The sequence below is a fragment of the Schistocerca gregaria genome, chromosome 2 (assembly GCF_023897955.1).
Source record: "Schistocerca gregaria isolate iqSchGreg1 chromosome 2, iqSchGreg1.2, whole genome shotgun sequence".
NCBI lineage: Eukaryota > Metazoa > Arthropoda > Insecta > Orthoptera > Acrididae > Schistocerca > Schistocerca gregaria.
In genome coordinates this window covers 968328410-968344403 of record NC_064921.1, presented here as the reverse complement: position 1 = coordinate 968344403, position 15994 = coordinate 968328410, and the positions used below count along the sequence as shown (strand labels likewise).

The 15994-nt window shown below is 47.6% G+C and overlaps 18 non-coding genes across 18 annotated transcripts; 7 read left to right on the top strand and 11 right to left on the bottom strand.

The window, feature by feature from the left end:
* Nucleotides 1-313: 313 nt before the first annotated feature.
* On the top strand, nt 314-385 carry Trnap-ugg (transfer RNA proline (anticodon UGG)). The gene has a single exon. It is a non-coding gene; the product is annotated as a tRNA-Pro (tRNA).
* Nucleotides 386-881: 496 nt separating this feature from the next.
* On the bottom strand, nt 882-953 carry Trnaq-uug (transfer RNA glutamine (anticodon UUG)). Its single transcript has one exon. It is a non-coding gene; the product is annotated as a tRNA-Gln (tRNA).
* Nucleotides 954-2077: 1124 nt separating this feature from the next.
* Nucleotides 2078-2149, bottom strand: Trnaq-uug (transfer RNA glutamine (anticodon UUG)). The gene has a single exon. It is a non-coding gene; the product is annotated as a tRNA-Gln (tRNA).
* Nucleotides 2150-3781: 1632 nt separating this feature from the next.
* On the bottom strand, nt 3782-3853 carry Trnaq-uug (transfer RNA glutamine (anticodon UUG)). Its single transcript has one exon. It is a non-coding gene; the product is annotated as a tRNA-Gln (tRNA).
* Nucleotides 3854-4408: 555 nt separating this feature from the next.
* On the top strand, nt 4409-4481 carry Trnap-ugg (transfer RNA proline (anticodon UGG)). The gene has a single exon. It is a non-coding gene; the product is annotated as a tRNA-Pro (tRNA).
* A 495-nt stretch (nt 4482-4976) lies between these two features.
* Nucleotides 4977-5048, bottom strand: Trnaq-uug (transfer RNA glutamine (anticodon UUG)). The gene has a single exon. It is a non-coding gene; the product is annotated as a tRNA-Gln (tRNA).
* Nucleotides 5049-6172: 1124 nt separating this feature from the next.
* On the bottom strand, nt 6173-6244 carry Trnaq-uug (transfer RNA glutamine (anticodon UUG)). The gene has a single exon. It is a non-coding gene; the product is annotated as a tRNA-Gln (tRNA).
* A 556-nt stretch (nt 6245-6800) lies between these two features.
* Nucleotides 6801-6872, top strand: Trnaa-ugc (transfer RNA alanine (anticodon UGC)). Its single transcript has one exon. It is a non-coding gene; the product is annotated as a tRNA-Ala (tRNA).
* A 1012-nt stretch (nt 6873-7884) lies between these two features.
* On the bottom strand, nt 7885-7956 carry Trnaq-uug (transfer RNA glutamine (anticodon UUG)). The gene has a single exon. It is a non-coding gene; the product is annotated as a tRNA-Gln (tRNA).
* A 555-nt stretch (nt 7957-8511) lies between these two features.
* Trnap-ugg (transfer RNA proline (anticodon UGG)) lies at nt 8512-8584 on the top strand. The gene has a single exon. It is a non-coding gene; the product is annotated as a tRNA-Pro (tRNA).
* A 495-nt stretch (nt 8585-9079) lies between these two features.
* Trnaq-uug (transfer RNA glutamine (anticodon UUG)) lies at nt 9080-9151 on the bottom strand. Its single transcript has one exon. It is a non-coding gene; the product is annotated as a tRNA-Gln (tRNA).
* Nucleotides 9152-10275: 1124 nt separating this feature from the next.
* Nucleotides 10276-10347, bottom strand: Trnaq-uug (transfer RNA glutamine (anticodon UUG)). The gene has a single exon. It is a non-coding gene; the product is annotated as a tRNA-Gln (tRNA).
* Nucleotides 10348-10903: 556 nt separating this feature from the next.
* On the top strand, nt 10904-10975 carry Trnaa-ugc (transfer RNA alanine (anticodon UGC)). The gene has a single exon. It is a non-coding gene; the product is annotated as a tRNA-Ala (tRNA).
* A 1004-nt stretch (nt 10976-11979) lies between these two features.
* Trnaq-uug (transfer RNA glutamine (anticodon UUG)) lies at nt 11980-12051 on the bottom strand. Its single transcript has one exon. It is a non-coding gene; the product is annotated as a tRNA-Gln (tRNA).
* Nucleotides 12052-12607: 556 nt separating this feature from the next.
* On the top strand, nt 12608-12680 carry Trnap-ugg (transfer RNA proline (anticodon UGG)). Its single transcript has one exon. It is a non-coding gene; the product is annotated as a tRNA-Pro (tRNA).
* Nucleotides 12681-13683: 1003 nt separating this feature from the next.
* On the bottom strand, nt 13684-13755 carry Trnaq-uug (transfer RNA glutamine (anticodon UUG)). The gene has a single exon. It is a non-coding gene; the product is annotated as a tRNA-Gln (tRNA).
* A 1124-nt stretch (nt 13756-14879) lies between these two features.
* On the bottom strand, nt 14880-14951 carry Trnaq-uug (transfer RNA glutamine (anticodon UUG)). Its single transcript has one exon. It is a non-coding gene; the product is annotated as a tRNA-Gln (tRNA).
* Nucleotides 14952-15507: 556 nt separating this feature from the next.
* Nucleotides 15508-15579, top strand: Trnaa-ugc (transfer RNA alanine (anticodon UGC)). The gene has a single exon. It is a non-coding gene; the product is annotated as a tRNA-Ala (tRNA).
* Nucleotides 15580-15994: the final 415 nt, after the last annotated feature.

The window sequence follows — 15994 nt, the reverse complement described above, 5'->3', positions numbered from 1 at the left end:
TGCTGGAAGCAGCCTAGCTATGAAAACAGCTATGGACACAGAGTTCTGTCGAAAAGTGCGTGCTGTCACACAACGCCACGTAGTGGGCGGATGGTGTGTGACACGATAACATTTGAACTTCACACGATCGACATACTGTCACACAACTCAAGCAGCTCTTTCAGCCATCACATACACTGGTCCTCAGCACAGCTCATGTTGTAGTTGTCGGATTAAGAAACCTCTTTGAGAATATGGTCCATATTGGATGATGCAACTAGCAAGTGCGGCAAGATCTCAGTAGGTGGCGGGGTGCACACCTGCTTCCTTGTGCGGCCTGTTGGTATAGGGGTATTATTCCTGCTTTGGGTGCAGGTAGTCCCGGGTTCAAATCCCGGACAGGCCCTACTTTTCACTTTCGCGACAACCAAGCAATACGATAAACTAGCGAGTCTCTGAAAGTAAGCCATGCAACAGGGCAAACTGCGTGTCGGGCCACCGGCCAATGAAATTGGCAAGTGCGTCTTGTGGAAAGCAATCTACGAAGCAGGATTAAGCCGTCTTCGATTACTTATATCTATACCTAAAGACTGACACGTACAACGATTCAATTCGTTTTCCAGGATCTAGTACATCGCATGCACGTTTGATAAATGCACGCGCATGCAGCACCCAAGACGGAGAGATGCTGGGGCAAGCAGCTGAGGTCGTCTTCTCGCAGTTGAACCCCTTACGTGCCGTTATTAACCCTAGTAGCAAAAGCATAAGCATTTGGAGCGTTCCCCATTCACGTGTAGACTGCTATTAACAATTTGCATTACATGATCCTAGCTAAGATTCTGGATATACAATTCCAACTACCAGCTCGTACACATTTCCAGATACGATCGAAAAACAGAGTCAGGTTCCACCGAGACTCGAACTCGGATCGCAGCATTCAAAGTCCAGAGTGCTAACCATTACACCATGGAACCGGGTGCCTCTAGCACACTTAAATTGAGCAGCATCTTGACATTAAACCGATAAGCTGCGATTTATTGCATGTAGCATACAAAGGAAGTGTTTGCGTGGCTAATGAAGCAACCAAGTAGGCTGAAATTGGAGGGAGCAACTTGGAATGTAGCGAGAATTCGTGCCAGTATTCGTACATGAAATGATGTCTAAGGGTCAGGTAATCAAAATCGCGGAACAGACACTTTCGTATGGTGGATGCTTTGTGCTGGAAGCAGCCTAGCTATGAAAACTGCTATGGACACAGAGTACTGTCGAAAAGTGCGTGCTGTCACACAACGCTACGTAGTGGGCGGATGGTGCGTGACACGATAACATTTGCACTTCACATGATCGACATACTGTTACACAACTCAAGCAGTTCTTTCAGCCTTCACATACACTGGTCCTCAGCACAGCTCATGTTGTAGGAGTCGGATTAAGAAACCTCTTTGAGAATATGGTCCATATTGGATGCTGCAACTAGCAAGTGCGGCAAGATCTCAGTAGGTGGCGGGGTACACACCTGCTTCCTTGTGCGGCCTGTTGGTATAGGGGTATTATTCCTGCTTTGCGTGCAGGAGGTCGCGGGATCAAATCCCGGACAGGCCCTACTTTTCACTTTCGCGGCAACCAAGCACTACGATAAACTAGCGAGTCTCTGAAAGTAAGCCATGCAACAGGGCAAACTGCGTGTCGGGCCACCGGCCAATGATATTGGCAAGTGCGTCTTGTGGAAAGCAATCTACGAAGCAGGATTAAGCCGTCTTCGATTACTTATATCTATACCTAAAGGGTGACGCGTACAACGATTCGATTCGTTTCCCAGGAACTAGTACATCGCATGCACGTTTGTTAAATGCACGCGCATGCAGCACCCAAGACGGAGAGATGCTGGGACAAGCAGCTGAGGTCGTCTTCTCGCAGTTGAACCCCTTACGTGCCGTTATTAATCCTAGTAGCAAAAGCATAAGCATTTGGAGCGTTCCCCATTCACGTGTGGACTGCTATTAACAATTTGCATTACATGATCCTAGCTAAAATTCTGGATATACAATTCCAACTACCAGCTCGTACACATTTCTAGAAACGATCGCAAAACAGAGTCAGGTTCCACCGAGACTCGAATTCGGATCGCTGGATTCAAAGTCCAGAGTGCTAACCATTACACCATGGAACCGGGCGCCTCTAGCAGACTTAAATTGAGCAGCATCTTGACTTTAAACCGATAAGCTGCGATTTATTGCATGTAGCGTCCTCAGGAAGTGTTTGCGAGGCTAATGAAGCAACCAAGTAGGCTGAAAGTGGAGGGAGCAACTTGGAATGTAGCGAGAATTCGTGCCAGTATTCGTACATGAAATGATGTGTAAGGGTCAGGTAATCTAAATCGCGGAACAGCCACTTTCGTATGGTGGATGCCTTGTGCTGGAAGCAGCCTAGCTATGAAAACAGCTATGGACACAGAGTACTGTCGAAAAGTGCGTGCTGTCACACAACGCCACGTAGTGGGCGGATGGTGCGTGACACGATAACATTTGCACTTTACACGATCGACATACTGTCACACAACTCAAGCAGCTCTTTCAGCCATCACATACACTGGTCCTCAGCACAGCTCATGTTGTAGGTGTCGGATTAAGAAACCTCTTTGAGAATATGGTCCATATTGGATGCTGCAACTAGCAAGTGCGGCAAGATCTCAGTAGGTGGCGGGGTGCACACCTGCTTCCTTGTGCGGCCTGTTGGTATAGGGGTATTATTCCTGCTTTGCGTGCAGGAGGTCGCGGGATCAAATCCCGGACAGGCCCTACTTTTCACTTTCGCGGCAACCAAGCACTACGATAAACTAGCGAGTCTCTGAAAATAAGCCATGCAACAGGGCAAACTGCGTGTCGGGCCACCGGCCAATGATATTGGCAAGTGCGTCTTGTGGAAAGCAATCTACGAAGCAGGATTAAGCCGTCTTCGATTACTTATATCTATACCTAAAGGGTGACGCGTACAACGATTCGATTCGTTTCCCAGGAACTAGTACATCGCATGCACGTTTGTTAAATGCACGCGCATGCAGCACCCAAGACGGAGAGATGCTGGGACAAGCAGCTGAGGTCGTCTTCTCGCAGTTGAACCCCTTACGTGCCGTTATTAATCCTAGTAGCAAAAGCATAAGCATTTGGAGCGTTCCCCATTCACGTGTGGACTGCTATTACCAATTTGCACACATGCACACATGCTTCCTTGTGCGGCCTGTTGGTCTAGGGGTGTGATTCCTGCTTTGGGTGCAGGAGGTACCGGTTTCAAACCCCGGACAGGCACTACTTTTCACTTTCGCGACAGCCAAGCACTACGATAAACTAGCGAGTCTCTGAAAGTAAGCCATGCCACAGGGCAAACTATGTGTCGGGCCACCGGCCAATGATATTGGCAAGTGCGTGTTGTGAAAAGCAATCTACGAAGCAGCATTAAGCCGTCTTCGATTACTTATATCTATACCTAAATACTGACTCGTACAACGATTCGATTCGTTTCCCAGGAACTAGTACATCGCATGAACGTTTGTTAAATGCACGCGCATGCAGCACCCAAGACGGAGAGATGCTGGGGCAAGCAGCTGAGGTCGTCTTCTCGCAGTTGAACATTTTTCGTGCCGTTATTAATCCTAGTAGCAAAAGCATAAGCATTTGGAGCGTTCCCCATTCACGTGTGGACTGCTATTAACAATTTGCATTACATGATCCTAGCTAAAATTCCGGATATACAATTCCAACTACCAGCTCGTACACATTTCTAGAAACGATCGCAAAACAGAGTCAGGTTCCACCGAGACTCGAACTCGGATCGCTGGATTCAAAGTCCAGAGTGCTAACCATTACACCATGGAACCGGGTGCCTCTAGCAGACTTAAATTGAGCAGAATCTTGACATTAAACCGATAAGCTGCGATTTATTACATGTAGCGTCCTCAGGAAGTGTTTGCGTGGCTAATGAAGCAACCAAGTAGGCTGAAAGTGGAGGGAGCAACTTGGAATGTAGCGAGAATTCTTGCCAGTATTCGTACATGAAATGATGTCTAAGGGTCAGGTAATCAAAATCGCAGAACAGCCGCTTTCGTATGGTGGATGCTTTGTGCTGGAAGCTGCCTAGCTATGAAAACAGATATGGACACAGAGTACTGTCGAAAAGTGCGTGCTGTCACACAACGCTACGTAGTGGGCGGAAGGTGCGTGACACGATAACATTTGCACTTCACATGATCGACATACTGTTACACAACTAAAGCAGTTCTTTCAGCCTTCACATACACTGGTCCTCAGCACAGCTCATGTTGTAGGAGTCGGATTAAGAAACCTCTTTGAGAATATGGTCCAGATTGGATGCTGCAACTAGCAAGTGCGGCAAGATCTCATTAGGTGGGGGGTGCACACATGCTTCCTTGTGCGGCCTGTTGGTCTAGGGGTATGATTCCTGCTTTGGGTGCAGGAGGTCCCGGTTTCAAATCCCGGACAGGCACTACTTTTCACTTTCGCGACAGCCAAGCACTACGATAAACTAGCGAGTCTCTGAAAGTAAGCCATGCAACAGGGCAAACTGTGTGTCGGGCCACCGGCCAATGATATTGGCAAGTGCGTCTTGTGAAAATCAATCTACGAAGCAGGATTAAGCCGTCTTCGATTACGTATATCTATACCTAAAGACTGACACGTACAACGATTAGATTCGTTTTCCAGGAACAAGTACATCGCATGCACGTTTGTTAAATGCACGCGCATGCAGCACCCAAGACGGAGAGATGCTGGGACAAGCAGCTGAGGTCGTATTCTCGCAGTTGAACCCCTTACGTGCCGTTATTAATCCTAGTAGCAAAAGCATAAGCATTTGGAGCGTTCCCCATTCACGTGTGGACTGCTATTAACAATTTGCATTCCATGATCCTAGCTAAGATTCTGGATATACAATTCCAACAACCAGCTCGTACACATTTCCAGATACGATCGAAAAACAGAGTCAGGTTCCACAGAGACTCGAACTCGGATCGCTGGATTCAAAGTCCAGAGTGCTAACCATTACACCATGGAACCGGGTGCCTCTAGCAGACTTAAATTGAGCAGCATCTTGACATTAAACCGATAAGCTGCGATTTATTACATGTAGCGTCCTCAGGAAGTGTTTGCGTGGCTAATGAAGCAACCAAGTAGGCTGAAATTGGAGGGAGCAACTTGGAATGTAGCGAGAATTCGTGCCAGTATTCGTACATGAAATGATGTGTAAGGGCCAGGTAATCAAAATCGCGGAACAGCCACTTTCGTATGGTGGATGCTTTGTGCTGGAAGCAGCCTAGCTATGAAAACAGCTATGGACACAGAGTACTGTCGAAAAGTGCGTGCTGTCACACAACGCTACGTAGTGGGCGGAAGGTGCGTGACACGACAACATTTGCACTTCACATGATCGACATACTGTTACACAACTCAAGCAGTTCTTTCAGCCTTCACATACACTGGTCCTCAGCACAGCTCATGTTGTAGGAGTCGGATTAAGAAACCTCTTTGAGAATATGGTCCAGATTGGATGCTGCAACTAGCAAGTGCGGCAAGATCTCATTAGGTGGCGGGGTGCACACATGCTTCCTTGTGCGGCCTGTTGGTCTAGCGGTATGATTCCTGCTTTGGGTGCTGGAGGTCCCGGTTTCAAATCCCGGACAGGCACTACTTTTCACTTTCGCGAAAGCCAAGGACTACGTTAAACAAGCGAGTCTCTGAAAGTAAGCCATGCAACAGGGCAAACTGTGTGTCGGGCCACCGGCCAATGATATTGGCAAGGGCGTCTTGTGAAAAGCAATCTACGAAGCAGGATTAAGCCGTCTTCGATTACTTATATCTATACCTAAATACTGACACGTACAACGATTCTATTCGTTTCCCAGGAACTAGTACATCGCATGAACGTTTGTTAAATGCACGCGCATGCAGCACCCAAGGCGGAGAGATGCTGGGGCAAGCAGCTGAGGTCGTCTTCTCGCAGTTGAACCCCTTACGTGCCGTTATTAATCCTAGTAGCAAAAGCATAAGCATTTGGAGCGTTCCCCATTCACGTGTGGACTGCTAATAACAATTTGCATTACATGATCCTAGCTAAAATTCTGGATATACAATTCCAACTACCAGCTCGTACACATTTCTAGAAACGATCGCAAAACAGAGTCAGGTTCCACCGAGACTCGAACTCGGATCGCTGGATTCAAAGTCCAGAGTGCTAACCATTACACCATGGAACCGGGTGCCTCTAGCAGACTTAAATTGAGCAGCATCTTGACATTAAACCGATAAGCTGCGATTTATTGCATGTAGCGTCCTCAGGAAGTGTTTGCGTGGCTAATGAACCAACCAAGTAGGCTGAAAGTGGAGGGAGCAACTTGGAATGTAGCGAGAATTCGTGCAAGTATTCGTACATGAAATAGTGTCTAAGGGTTAGGTAATCAAAATCGCGGAACAGCCACTTTCGTATGGTGGATGCCTTTTGCTGGAAGCAGCCTAGCTATGAAAACAGCTATGGACACAGAGTACTGTCGAAAAGTGCGTGCTGTCACGCAACGCTACGTAGTGGGCGGATGGTGCGTGACACGATAACATTTGCACTTCACACGATCGACATACTGTCACACAACTCAAGCAGCTCTTTCAGCCATCACATACACTGGTCCTCAGCACAGCTCATGTTGTAGGTGTCGGATTAAGAAACCTCTTTGAGAATATGGTCCATATTGGATGCTGCAACTAGCAAGTGCGGCAAGATCTCAGTAGGTGGCGGGGTGCACACCTGCTTCCTTGTGCGGCCTGTTGGTATAGGGGTATTATTCCTGCTTTGCGTGCAGGTGGTCCCGGGATCAAATCCCGGACAGGCCCTACTTTTCACTTTCGCGGCAACCAAGCACTACGATAAACTAGCGAGTCTCTGAAAGTAAGCCATGCAACAGTGCAAACTGCATGTCGGGCCACCGGCCAATGATATTGGCAAATGCGTCTTGTGGAAAGCAATCTACGAAGCAGGATTAAGCCGTCTTCGATTACTTATATCTATACCTAAACGCTGACGCGTACAACGATTCGATTCGTTTCCCAGGAACTAGTACATCGCATGCACGTTTGTTAAATGCACGCGCATGCAGCACCCAAGATGGAGAGATGCTGGGACAAGCAGCTGAGGTCGTCTTCTCGCAGTTGAACCCCTTACGTGCCGTTATTAATCCTAGTAGCAAAAGCATAAGCATTTGGAGCGTTCCCCATTCACGTGTGGACTGCTATTACCAATTTGCACACATGCACACATGCACACATGCTTCCTTGTGCGGCATGTTGGTCTAGGGGTATGATTCCTGCTTTGGGTGCAGGAGGTACCGGTTTCAAACCCCGGACAGGCACTACTTTTCACTTTCGCGACAGCCAAGCACTACGATAAACTAGCGAGTCTCTGAAAGTAAGCCATGCAACAGGGCAAACTATGTGTCGGGCCACCGGCCAATGATATTGGCAAGTGCGTCTTGTGAAAAGCAATCTACGAAGCAGCATTAAGCCGTCTTCGATTACTTATATCTATACCTAAATACTGACTCGTACAACGATTCGATTCGTTTCCCAGGAACTAGTACATCGCATGAACGTTTGTTAAATGCACGCGCATGCAGCACCCAAGACGGAGAGATGCTGGGGCAAGCAGCTGAGGTCGTCTTCTCGCAGTTGAACCCCTTACGTGCCGTTATTAATCCTAGTAGCAAAAGCATAAGCATTTGGAGCGTTCCCCATTCACGTGTGGACTGCTATTAACAATTTGCATTACATGATCCTAGCTAAAATTCCGGATATACAATTCCAACTACCAGCTCGTACACATTTCTAGAAACGATCGCAAAACAGAGTCAGGTTCCACCGAGACTCGAACTCGGATCGCTGGATTCAAAGTCCAGAGTGCTAACCATTACACCATGGAACCGGGTGCCTCTAGCAGACTTAAATTGAGCAGCATCTTGACATTAAACCGATAAGCTGCGATTTATTACATGTAGCGTCCTCAGGAAGTGTTTGCGTGGCTAATGAAGCAACCAAGTAGGCTGAAAGTGGAGGGAGCAACTTGGAATGTAGCGAGAATTCTTGCCAGTATTCGTACATGAAATGATGTCTAAGGGTCAGGTAATCAAAATCGCGGAACAGCCGCTTTCGTATGGTGGATGCTTTGTGCTGGAAGCTGCCTAGCTATGAAAACAGATATGGACACAGAGTACTGTCGAAAAGTGCGTGCTGTCACACAACGCTACGTAGTGGGCGGAAGGTGCGTGACACGATAACATTTGCACTTCACATGATCGACATACTGTTACACAACTAAAGCAGTTCTTTCAGCCTTCACATACACTGGTCCTCAGCACAGCTCATGTTGTAGGAGTCGGATTAAGAAACCTCTTTGAGAATATGGTCCAGATTGGATGCTGCAACTAGCAAGTGCGGCAAGATCTCATTAGGTGGGGGGTGCACACATGCTTCCTTGTGCGGCCTGTTGGTCTAGGGGTATGATTCCTGCTTTGGGTGCAGGAGGTCCCGGTTTCAAATCCCGGACAGGCACTACTTTTCACTTTCGCGACAGCCAAGCACTACGATAAACTAGCGAGTCTCTGAAAGTAAGCCATGCAACAGGGCAAACTGTGTGTCGGGCCACCGGCCAATGATATTGGCAAGTGCGTCTTGTGAAAATCAATCTACGAAGCAGGATTAAGCCGTCTTCGATTACGTATATCTATACCTAAAGACTGACACGTACAACGATTAGATTCGTTTTCCAGGAACAAGTACATCGCATGCACGTTTGTTAAATGCACGCGCATGCAGCACCCAAGACGGAGAGATGCTGGGACAAGCAGCTGAGGTCGTATTCTCGCAGTTGAACCCCTTACGTGCCGTTATTAATCCTAGTAGCAAAAGCATAAGCATTTGGAGCGTTCCCCATTCACGTGTGGACTGCTATTAACAATTTGCATTCCATGATCCTAGCTAAGATTCTGGATATACAATTCCAACAACCAGCTCGTACACATTTCCAGATACGATCGAAAAACAGAGTCAGGTTCCACAGAGACTCGAACTCGGATCGCTGGATTCAAAGTCCAGAGTGCTAACCATTACACCATGGAACCGGGTGCCTCTAGCAGACTTAAATTGAGCAGCATCTTGACATTAAACCGATAAGCTGCGATTTATTACATGTAGCGTCCTCAGGAAGTGTTTGCGTGGCTAATGAAGCAACCAAGTAGGCTGAAATTGGAGGGAGCAACTTGGAATGTAGCGAGAATTCGTGCCAGTATTCGTACATGAAATGATGTCTAAGGGTCAGGTAATCAAAATCGCGGAACAGCCACTTTCGTATGGTGGATGCTTTGTGCTGGAAGCAGCCTAGCTATGAAAACAGCTATGGACACAGAGTACTGTCGAAAAGTGCGTGCTGTCACACAACGCTACGTAGTGGGCGGAAGGTGCGTGACACGACAACATTTGCACTTCACATGATCGACATACTGTTACACAACTCAAGCAGTTCTTTCAGCCTTCACATACACTGGTCCTCAGCACAGCTCATGTTGTAGGAGTCGGATTAAGAAACCTCTTTGAGAATATGGTCCAGATTGGATGCTGCAACTAGCAAGTGCGGCAAGATCTCATTAGGTGGCGGGGTGCACACATGCTTCCTTGTGCGGCCTGTTGGTCTATCGGTATGATTCCTGCTTTGGGTGCTGGAGGTCCCGGTTTCAAATCCCGGACAGGCACTACTTTTCACTTTCGCGAAAGCCAAGGACTACGTTAAACAAGCGAGTCTCTGAAAGTAAGCCATGCAACAGGGCAAACTGTGTGTCGGGCCACCGGCCAATGATATTGGCAAGGGCGTCTTGTGAAAAGCAATCTACGAAGCAGGATTAAGCCGTCTTCGATTACTTATATCTATACCTAAAGACTGACACGTACAACGATTCTATTCGTTTCCCAGGAACTAGTACATCGCATGAACGTTTGTTAAATGCACGCGCATGCAGCACCCAAGGCGGAGAGATGCTGGGGCAAGCAGCTGAGGTCGTCTTCTCGCAGTTGAACCCCTTACGTGCCGTTATTAATCCTAGTAGCAAAAGCATAAGCATTTGGAGCGTTCCCCATTCACGTGTGGACTGCTAATAACAATTTGCATTACATGATCCTAGCTAAAATTCTGGATATACAATTCCAACTACCAGCTCGTACACATTTCTAGAAACGATCGCAAAACAGAGTCAGGTTCCACCGAGACTCGAACTCGGATCGCTGGATTCAAAGTCCAGAGTGCTAACCATTACACCATGGAACCGGGTGCCTCTAGCAGACTTAAATTGAGCAGCATCTTGACATTAAACCGATAAGCTGCGATTTATTGCATGTAGCGTCCTCAGGAAGTGTTTGCGTGGCTAATGAAGCAACCAAGTAGGCTGAAAGTGGAGGGAGCAACTTGGAATGTAGCGAGAATTCGTGCAAGTATTCGTACATGAAATAGTGTCTAAGGGTTAGGTAATCAAAATCGCGGAACAGCCACTATCGTATGGTGGATGCCTTTTGCTGGAAGCAGCCTAGCTATGAAAACAGCTATGGACACAGAGTACTGTCGGAAAGTGCGTGCTGTCACACAACGCCACGTAGTGGGCGGATGGTGCGTGACACGATAACATTTGCACTTCACACGATCGACATACTGTCACACAACTCAAGCAGCTCTTTCAGCCATCACATACACTGGTCCTCAGCACAGCTCATGTTGTAGGAGTCGGATTAAGAAACCTCTTTGAGAATATGGTCCATATTGGATGCTGCAACTAGCAAGTGCGGCAAGATCTCAGTAGGTGGCGGGGTGCACACCTGCTTCCTTGTGCGGCCTGTTGGTATAGGGGTATTATTCCTGCTTTGCGTGCAGGTGGTCCCGGGATCAAATCCCGGACAGGCCCTACTTTTCACTTTCGCGGCAACCAAGCACTACGATAAACTAGCGAGTCTCTGAAAGTAAGCCATGCAACAGTGCAAACTGCATGTCGGGCCACCGGCCAATGATATTGGCAAATGCGTCTTGTGGAAAGCAATCTACGAAGCAGGATTAAGCCGTCTTCGATTACTTATATCTATACCTAAACGCTGACGCGTACAACGATTCGATTCGTTTCCCAGGAACTAGTACATCGCATGCACGTTTGTTAAATGCACGCCCATGCAGCACCCAAGATGGAGAGATGCTGGGACAAGCAGCTGAGGTAGTCTTCTCGCAGTTGAACCCCTTACGTGCCGTTATTAATCCTAGTAGCAAAAGCATAAGCATTTGGAGCGTTCCCCATTCACGTGTGGACTGCTATTACCAATTTGCACACATGCACACATGCTTCCTTGTGCGGCCTGTTGGTCTAGGGGTATGATTCCTGCTTTGGGTGCAGGAGGTACCGGTTTCAAATCCCGGACAGGCACTACTTTTCACTTTCGCGACAGAGAAGCACTACGATAAACTAGCGAGTGTCTAAAAGTAAGCCATGCAACAGGGCAAACTGTGTGTCGGGCCACCGGCCAATGATATTGGCAAGTGCGTCTTGTGAAAAGCAATCTACGAAGCAGGATTAAGCCGTCTTCGATTACGTATATCTATACCTAAAGACTGACACGTACAACGATTCGAATCGTTTTCCAGGAACTAGTACATCGCATGCACGTTTGTTAAATGCACGCGCATGCAGCACCCAAGACGGAGAGATGCTGGGACAAGCAGCTGAGGTCGTCTTCTCGCAGTTGAACCCCTTACGTGCCGTTATTAATACTAGTAGCAAAAGCATAAGCATTTGGAGCGTTCCCCATTCACGTGTGGACTGCTATTAACAATTTGCATTACATGATCCTAGCTAAGATTCTGGATATACAATTCCAACTACCAGCTCGTACACATTTCCAGATACGATCGAAAAACAGAGTCAGGTTCCACAGAGACTCGAACTCGGATCGCTGGATTCAAAGTCCAGAGTGCTAACCATTACACCATGGAACCGGGTGCCTCTAGCAGACTTAAATTGAGCAGCATCTTGACATTAAACCGATAAGCTGCGATTTATTACATGTAGCGTCCTCAGGAAGTGTTTGCGTGGCTAATGAAGCAACCAAGTAGGCTGAAATTGGAGGGAGCAACTTGGAATGTAGCGAGAATTCGTGCCAGTATTCGTACATGAAATGATGTGTAAGGGTCAGGTAATCAAAATCGCGGAACAGCCACTTTCGTATGGTGGATGCTTTGTGCTGGAAGCAGCCTAGCTATGAAAACAGCTATGGACACAGAGTACTGTCGAAAAGTGCGTGCTGTCACACAACGCTACGTAGTGGGCGGAAGGTGCGTGACACGATAACATTTGCACTTCACATGATCGACATACTGTTACACAACTCAAGCAGTTCTTTCAGCCTTCACATACACTGGTCCTCAGCACAGCTCATGTTGTAGGAGTCGGATTAAGAAACCTCTTTGAGAATATGGTCCAGATTGGATGCTGCAACTAGCAAGTGCGGCAAGATCTCATTAGGTGGCGGGGTGCACACATGCTTCCTTGTGCGGCCTGTTGGTCTAGCGGTATGATTCCTGCTTTGGGTGCAGGAGATCCCGGTTTCAAATCCCGGACAGGCACTACTTTTCACTTACGCGAAAGCCAAGCACTACGATAAACTAGCGAGTCTCTGAAAGTAAGCCATGCAACAGGGCAAACTGCGTGTCGGGCCACCGGCCAATGATATTGGCAAGTGCGTCTTGTGGAAAGCAATCTACGAAGCAGGATTAAGCCGTCTTCGATTACTTATATCTATACCTAAACGCTGACGCGTACAACGATTCGATTCGTTTCCCAGGAACTAGTACATCGCATGCACGTTTGTTAAATGCACGCGCATGCAGCACCCAAGACGGAGAGATGCTGGGACAAGCAGCTGAGGTCGTCTTCTCGCAGTTGAACCCCTTACGTGCCGTTATTAATCCTAGTAGCAAAAGCATAAGCATTTGGAGCGTTCCCCATTCACGTGTGGACTGCTATTACCAATTTGCACACATGCACACATGCTTCCTTGTGCGGCATGTTGGTCTAGGGGTATGATTCCTGCTTTGGGTGCAGGAGGTACCGGTTTCAAACCCCGGACAGGCACTACTTTTCACTTTCGCGACAACCAAGCACTACGATAAACTAGCGAGTCTCTGAAAGTAAGCCATGCAACAGGGCAAACTATGTGTCGGGCCACCGGCCAATGATATTGGCAAGTGCGTGTTGTGAAAAGCAATCTACGAAGCAGCATTAAGCCGTCTTCGATTACTTATATCTATACCTAAATACTGACTCGTACAACGATTCGATTCGTTTCCCAGGAACTAGTACATCGCATGAACGTTTGTTAAATGCACGCGCATGCAGCACCCAAGACGGAGAGATGCTGGGGCAAGCAGCTGAGGTCGTCTTCTCGCAGTTGAACATTTTTCGTGCCGTTATTAATCCTAGTAGCAAAAGCATAAGCATTTGGAGCGTTCCCCATTCACGTGTGGACTGCTATTAACAATTTGCATTACATGATCCTAGCTAAAATTCCGGATATACAATTCCAACTACCAGCTCGTACACATTTCTACAAACGATCGCAAAACAGAGTCAGGTTCCACCGAGACTCGAACTCGGATCGCTGGATTCAAAGTCCAGAGTGCTAACCATTACACCATGGAACCGGGTGCCTCTAGCAGACTTAAATTGAGCAGCATCTTGACATTAAACCGATAAGCTGCGATTTATTACATGTAGCGTCCTCAGGAAGTGTTTGCGTGGCTAATGAAGCAACCAAGTAGGCTGAAAGTGGAGGGAGCAACTTGGAATGTAGCGAGAATTCTTGCCAGTATTCGTACATGAAATGATGTCTAAGGGTCAGGTAATCAAAATCGCGGAACAGCCGCTTTCGTATGGTGGATGCTTTGTGCTGGAAGCTGCCTAGCTATGAAAACAGATATGGACACAGAGTACTGTCGAAAAGTGCGTGCTGTCACACAACGCTACGTAGTGGGCGGAAGGTGCGTGACACGATAACATTTGCACTTCACATGATCGACATACTGTTACACAACTAAAGCAGTTCTTTCAGCCTTCACATACACTGGTCCTCAGAACAGCTCATGTTGTAGGAGTCGGATTAAGAAACCTCTTTGAGAATATGGTCCAGATTGGATGCTGCAACTAGCAAGTGCGGCAAGATCTCATTAGGTGGCGGGGTGCACACATGCTTCCTTGTGCGGCCTGTTGGTCTAGCGGTATGATTCCTGCTTTGGGTGCTGGAGGTCCCGGTTTCAAATCCCGGACAGGCACTACTTTTCACTTTCGCGAAAGCCAAGGACTACGATAAACTAGCGAGTCTCTGAAAGTAAGCCATGAAACAGGGCAAACTGTGTGTCGGGCCACCGGCCAATGATATTGGCAAGGGCGTCTTGTGAAAAGCAATCTACGAAGCAGGATTAAGCCGTCTTCGATTACTTATATCTATACCTAAATACTGACACGTACAACGATTCTATTCGTTTCCCAGGAACTAGTACATCGCATGAACGTTTGTTAAATGCACGCGCATGCAGCACCCAAGGCGGAGAGATGCTGGGGCAAGCAGCTGAGGTCGTCTTCTCGCAGTTGAACCCCTTACGTGCCGTTATTAATCCTAGTAGCAAAAGCATAAGCATTTGGAGCGTTCCCCATTCACGTGTGGACTGCTAATAACAATTTGCATTACATGATCCTAGCTAAAATTCTGGATATACAATTCCAACTACCAGCTCGTACACATTTCTAGAAACGATCGCAAAACAGAGTCAGGTTCCACCGAGACTCGAACTCGGATCGCTGGATTCAAAGTCCAGAGTGCTAACCATTACACCATGGAACCGGGTGCCTCTAGCAGACTTAAATTGAGCAGCATCTTGACATTAAACCGATAAGCTGCGATTTATTGCATGTAGCGTCCTCAGGAAGTGTTTGCGTGGCTAATGAAGCAACCAAGTAGGCTGAAAGTGGAGGGAGCAACTTGGAATGTAGCGAGAATTCGTGCAAGTATTCGTACATGAAATAGTGTCTAAGGGTTAGGTAATCAAAATCGCGGAACAGCCACTTTCGTATGGTGGATGCCTTTTGCTGGAAGCAGCCTAGCTATGAAAACAGCTATGGACACAGAGTACTGTCGGAAAGTGCGTGCTGTCACACAACGCCACGTAGTGGGCGGATGGTGCGTGACACGATAACATTTGCACTTCACACGATCGACATACTGTCACACAACTCAAGCAGCTCTTTCAGCCATCACATACACTGGTCCTCAGCACAGCTCATGTTGTAGGAGTCGGATTAAGAAACCTCTTTGAGAATATGGTCCATATTGGATGCTGCAACTAGCAAGTGCGGCAAGATCTCAGTAGGTGGCGGGGTGCACACCTGCTTCCTTGTGCGGCCTGTTGGTATAGGGGTATTATTCCTGCTTTGCGTGCAGGTGGTCCCGGGATCAAATCCCGGACAGGCCCTACTTTTCACTTTCGCGGCAACCAAGCACTACGATAAACTAGCGAGTCTCTGAAAGTAAGCCATGCAACAGTGCAAACTGCATGTCGGGCCACCGGCCAATGATATTGGCAAATGCGTCTTGTGGAAAGCAATCTACGAAGCAGGATTAAGCCGTCTTCGATTACTTATATCTATACCTAAACGCTGACGCGTACAACGATTCGATTCGTTTCCCAGGAACTAGTACATCGCATGCACGTTTGTTAAATGCACGCGCATGCAGCACCCAAGATGGAGAGATGCTGGGACAAGCAGCTGAGGTCGTCTTCTCGCAGTTGAACCCCTTACGTGCCGTTATTAATCCTAGTAGCAAAAGCATAAGCATTTGGAGCGTTCCCCATTCACGTGTGGACTGCTATTACCAATTTGCACACA